The sequence below is a fragment of the Mustela putorius genome, unplaced genomic scaffold (assembly GCF_011764305.1).
Source record: "Mustela putorius furo isolate JIRA1106 unplaced genomic scaffold, ASM1176430v1.1 tig00003853_pilon_pilon_pilon, whole genome shotgun sequence".
Taxonomy (NCBI): Eukaryota; Metazoa; Chordata; class Mammalia; order Carnivora; family Mustelidae; genus Mustela; species Mustela putorius.
This window is the reverse complement of record NW_025422005.1, coordinates 17,881,646-17,887,090: the sequence shown is the minus strand read 5'-3', so window position 1 is coordinate 17,887,090 and position 5,445 is coordinate 17,881,646. Positions and strand designations below refer to the sequence as shown.

Sequence of the window (5,445 nt, the reverse complement as noted above, 5' to 3'; positions counted from 1 at the left end):
GGGGTGCCTGGGTGGCTCAGTGGGTTAAAGCCTCTGCCTTCGGCTCAGGTCATGATCCCAGGGTCCTGGGATCAAGCCCCGCATCGGGCTCTCTGCTCTGCGGGGACCCTGCTTCCTCCTGTCTCTCTGCCTGCCTCTCTGTCTATTTGTGATCTTTGTCTGTCAAATAAATAAGTAAAATCTTTTAAAAAAAAAAAAAACCTGGTCTTTATACTTCTAAATATCAAAGTCATGCGAAGCAAGTTGCATTCAACTTTCCTCATTCCTCCTGCATGATTCCTCCCCTCCAGAGCCTTCTGTCTAGCACCCCACCTCCTATTGTCTCAAGTGGGACTGGGAATTCATGGAACCAGAAACCCCCTTTTCTGTTTCCTGCTTGTCAAGGCATTCAGGAGTGTTTCCCGCTCTGTCTGGAGTATAGATGACTGTTGTCTTCCCCAAAGAGCAATGTGTGTAGTGGTTAAGGACTCCAGTGTTAAATTCAGACTGCCTGCGTCAGGTGCCCTTAGCAAATGACTAGTCCGTGACCTGTGGCAAGTCTCTTCACTTCCATAAGCCTCAGTTTCCCACTGTTATTCCTAAACTGTTCTCCCCGAGTTTGCTGACTGGCCAAGAAAACCACAGATTTAAGAAGGAATATCACAGAAGGCTGATTACTGCTGGAGATTAGGGGGAATTACTCAGAATTTGCACGAGCTCAGACTCCATCTGAGTCTGGGGCAGAGAAGAGTCAACAGGGTTTCCAGAAGCGAGGATATTTAGCACAGATATAAACCGAGCATCTGCTGTGTGTCAGGCCCTGTGCTAGACGTCATGAACACCACCAAAATAAAACCCCAGTTCTCATCAGCTTCTGTTCTTGCAGAGTGACAGCCAAGTTCTGTTACTAGCAAACAAATAAACACATAATGCATGGGGTGGGGAATGTGCTATGATGAAAAAATAAAACAGGTGTCGAGGCTAGAAGGTTTACCCATCTGTGAAATGGGGATATTGCAAGGATCTAACTCACAGCCCCCCTCCCAAGGATTAAAGGGAATCGCCTAGGGAGGACGTGTAGCTCGATGTCTGACACAGAGCGCTCAGTACCTCACATGCTTTGCAAATGCTTAAGAAATGGCTATTCGTGGGACTGGATCGTGTCATTTCTTTAACAAGAATTTTTTGAGAATTCTTTAATATGTACCAGCCCCTGAGCGACTCTCAGGATGACGAGTCTGATGCGTCCCAACCACGGTGTGCGAGAGGCTCAGAGCAGTCTAGCAGCGGGGACGGATCCACGGGCGGTTCCAAGTACGATAAGAACCAAGAGTTATCGAGCGTTTACCGTGTACCAGGCACTATTTTGAGCATTTTATCTGTATTAAGTCATATCATCTTCCACAATTCTGAGCTAAGCGCCGTTTTACAAATGAGAAAACAAGATCAGTGAGGTTAGATCATGAGCCTAAACTCAGGAATCCTGGTGTGTTATGGGAGCTCTGCGGAGGGCCCCCGACAGGACCGATCAGGGAAGGCTTCTTGGAGGAGGGCCCATTTAAGATTAGGTTTTCGTAATGAGTCGATATTAGCGGGGCAGGATGGGGGAGGGAGGCTGTCCAGGTACAGGGAGCAGCTTGTGTGGGGGCCTCAGAGGAGAGAAGGAAGGCTCTTCTGCTTCCCAGCCACTCCTCTGGTAATGAAGGAGCGGAGAAAGGACAGACAGGCTGGGCTGGGCGGGGAGGACCCTGTGCTTTCTGAAGAAACGTGGCCTTCCTCTTGGGTGGGGAGGTGCAGTGAGAAGCCTGGGAGGAGCATCTACCTGCCCTGGTGGGGGTCCTCCAGGCAGAGGGGCGCCCCCAGGCTTTTGCTCCCTGAGCGGTTTTGCTCCCTGAGTTCTCTGAGCGCCCACTTTAGGAGAAACAGCCTCTTGGCTGGGAGACCCCCTGCTGACCCAGGGTCTCTCTCCAAAGGGATGTCTCATAAAGAGCCAGAATAGAGAATGAAGGGGGAGCCCCTAGTCGAGTCCCCAGGACGGCAACTGTGGGACCCACTGGAAATCTGGGGCTTGAGTCTGGTTGATATTCTTGACTAAAAGTGAATTGAAACAAAACAAAAATTTTAAGGGGCCCCTGGCTGGCTCCGTGCGTACAACATGTGACTCTTGATCTCAGCATAGTCTGAGCCCCATGCTGGATGTGGAGATTACTTTATTTTATTTATTTTTTTTTTAAAGATTTTATTTATTTATTTGACAGAGAGAAATCACAAGTAGATGGAGAGGCAGGCAGAGAGAGAGAGAGAGAGAGAGGGAAGCAGGCTCCCTGCCGAGCAGAGAGCCCCATGCGGGACTCGATCCCAGGAGCCTGAGATCATGACCTGAGCCGAAGGCAGCGGCTTAACCCACTGAGCCACCCAGGCGCCCGTGGATGTGGAGATTACTTTAAAAAAGAAAAGAAGGGCCCCTGGGTGGCTCAGTGGGTTAAGCCGCTGCCTTCGGCTCAGGTCATGATCTCAGAGTCCTGGGATCGAGTCCCGCATCAGGCTCTCTGCTCAGCGGGGAGCCTGCTTCCTCCTCTCTCTCTCTCTCTCTGCCTGCCTCTCTGCCTACTTGTGATCTCTCTCTGTCAAATAAATAAATAAAATCTTTAAAAAAAAAAAAAAAAGACTCTCTTTTCCTCTCCTCCTGCCTTTCCTCCTGCTCATGTGCTCACTCTCTCTCTCTCTCTCTCTCCCCAAAATAAAGAAACAAATCTTTTAAATAAATAAATAAATAAAAGAAAAGAAAAGAAAACCTAAAAAGAAAAACAAAGAACCCACACTCTTTTACAGAGTTATGCATGCATATGGTAAGAGAAATGAATAATAATTCAAGCAGTTCCATGGACACTACAGCCCAGAGCCCGCCTCCCCCACCCTGATGCATTTCCCCTCCAACCAGCCCTGTGCTTGACCATTTTTCTAGGTTGCCTTCCAAAGACATTCTATGCATATATGCATAGGTTTATGTAGACATATCCAACAGAGGAATTTTAATAATGAATTTGAATGTTCTTCTTTGGTGGGGGCGGGGAGTCCATTAAAAAGTAAAATATGTTCATTGTAGAGAACGTTGAGGGGAAAAAAAAAACAACACAAAAAGTAGAAAAGCAGAACAAAGCCTGAGCAGCAAAGGCAATCGCTGCTCACATTTTCAACCCAGGATTTCTGCTTTAATAAGAAAAACAAATAACATTTGAATGGCATGGTAAAAAGCCGCTGGGCGTTCTCCACCGTTTTCCATCTGCCCCCTCTCAATGGCATAATATCTGAAATAATGCGGGTTGTTATTCCTTCAAGTGAGCAAACAGGGATTTGGGGAGCTAGTCCCAGAAAGCAAGCGTTCCTTTCCACACCCACTCCCCACTTTTTCTCCCCCAGGTGGCCACAGGAGGGGGGCCACCTCCCTGCCCAGCAGAGACAAAACCTGGCTTCCCACCTTTGTCTGCCAGAGGGAGGTTCCCCTGACAGGGGCCACCACCAGGCACTGCTGCTTTTACGTCCTGGCCCGATGGGGGGGGGTCCTCTCTCTCCTCCTGCTGCTGAGATGGGGACCTGGTGAGGAAGGTATGGGGCACATTGAGAGCCCTGGCACTGGGGCCAGAGGGCCCTTTGGCAACTGTGGGACTTCTGCTTTCTGTATCTCATTGTCTTGAATGCCCGAGAAATGCGTGCACACGTAGCAAGTGCTCTGTAATGCTCTTACCATTCTGGTGCTCTTGGCTGGGGAGGAGGCAGAGAGGACCCGGCTCTGTTTTCTGAGGGCCATGTCTCCACACTCCCCATTCCCAGGCTACTCTGCCCATAAGCCCCAGCTTCCCAGAAGCACACAGATCTTTGCTCATGCTGTACCCTCTGACCCTCTTCTCAGGCTTTCCCGGCCGAGGAAATCTTTCTCATAGTCCAGGATTCAGAGGTGAAGCCTCTAGGGATCTTCCTACAAATACACCTCCACCCTCAGTCCAAATAAACGTCTTCCTCCTCTAGATCCGGCACCACCGGACATTGGATGAACACGCTGGATTCAAAGGATTTGGGTAACCCAGGGGTCCTCCCCAGATCCTCCAGCTGACAAGGGAACTAATGAGTTCCTTAAAATTGCATCCACAACCCACCTTTCTCCCTTCCCAACAGAACCCTCTGGCCAGCCCCCTTAGTCTGGGAAAGCCCACCCCCATATCAGTTCCAAGCATTTAGACGGAGAAGGCAAAGCCAACCAGCTCCTGGCATTGTTTTGGTGCTGTTATTGGTCCAGGGATGACCCTAGGACACAGCTTGCCCAGTCAGACTTAAGGGAAAAACCCTAGATGTCTGGTACAGAGGCACAGCCTCTTTCCTGTTGCTGGGGAAGAGTAAGGATGCTTGACAGTCTACATGTTACCTGCAGCCATCTTGCCACCAAGAGGGTAGCTGACTTTAGACTGGTTCCAGTGTGCAGAACAGGACACAGAAAACTCCTGGGTCCTTAAGCCATCATCAAGCCATGGAATCAACCAATCCTGAGGCCAGGAATGCGTCAGGGCTTCCTGTTGGTGAAATAATAAATTGCCTTAATGTTTCAGCCTACTGAGTCAGGTGTCCACATCACTGACCACAGCACAAGAGCTCACATTTAACATTTTGAGCACTTCCTATGCTCCTGGCACTGTTTTGAGAGCTTTACGTGCCTAAATTCACTTAACACTCACAACTGCCCTCATGGGTAGATGTGATCCATGTCATAACTCATAGCACATTTTCTGGAGTGAGACCTCCTGGGTTTCCACAGCTCTGCTACCTACTGTGGAAACGTAGCCAGCTGCGTCCCCTCCTCTGCCTTGGCATCCTCGCCTGAAAATAGCACCTGCTTCACAGGGTTGTAGCAAAGTTTAAAACAGGATAAGCCACAGAGTCCTTGTACCTTAGCCTTTATGCCATTATTCTCATTTTTTTTTAAAGATTTTATTTATTTATTTGACAGAGAGAGAGATCACAGTAGACAGAGAGGCAGGCAGAGAGAGAGAGAGGGAAGCAGGCTCCCCGCCGAGCAGAGAGCCTGATGCGGGACTCGATCCCAGGACCCTGAGATCATGACCTGAGCCGAAGGCAGCGGCTTAACCCACTGAGCCACCCAGGCGCCCCATTATTCTCATTTTATAGACGAAACCAAGGCCCAGAGAGTCTAGGACAGGACCTAAGTTTCCATGTGCAGTACGTGAGTCAAACCTGTATGATCGAGCTCTTCAGTCTGTAGTCTCGACCACCAAATTCGGAGCCCTGCTGGCCACGTGGGGAGAAGCCCAGGAGATGAGCAGGTTACAGCCAGGTGGCCCATCTCATTGGCCTCCCGGGACCGCATCCATTGAATTGGCACTCTCCAGACCCGTCTAGGGCCTCGTGTGTGCTGTCCACACCCCCACTTCCAGTTCTGGAACACCACCACCCATA

The 5,445-nt window shown here is 49.8% G+C and overlaps 1 long non-coding RNA gene across 1 annotated transcript; it reads right to left on the bottom strand.

The window, feature by feature from the left end:
- Positions 1–2,842: 2,842 nt before the first annotated feature.
- Positions 2,843–4,913, bottom strand: LOC106007453. The gene is made up of 3 exons (XR_001182209.2): positions 4,400–4,913; positions 3,458–3,573; positions 2,843–3,287 (listed from the first exon to the last, which is right to left on the bottom strand). It is a non-coding gene; the product is annotated as an uncharacterized LOC106007453 (long non-coding RNA).
- Positions 4,914–5,445: the final 532 nt, after the last annotated feature.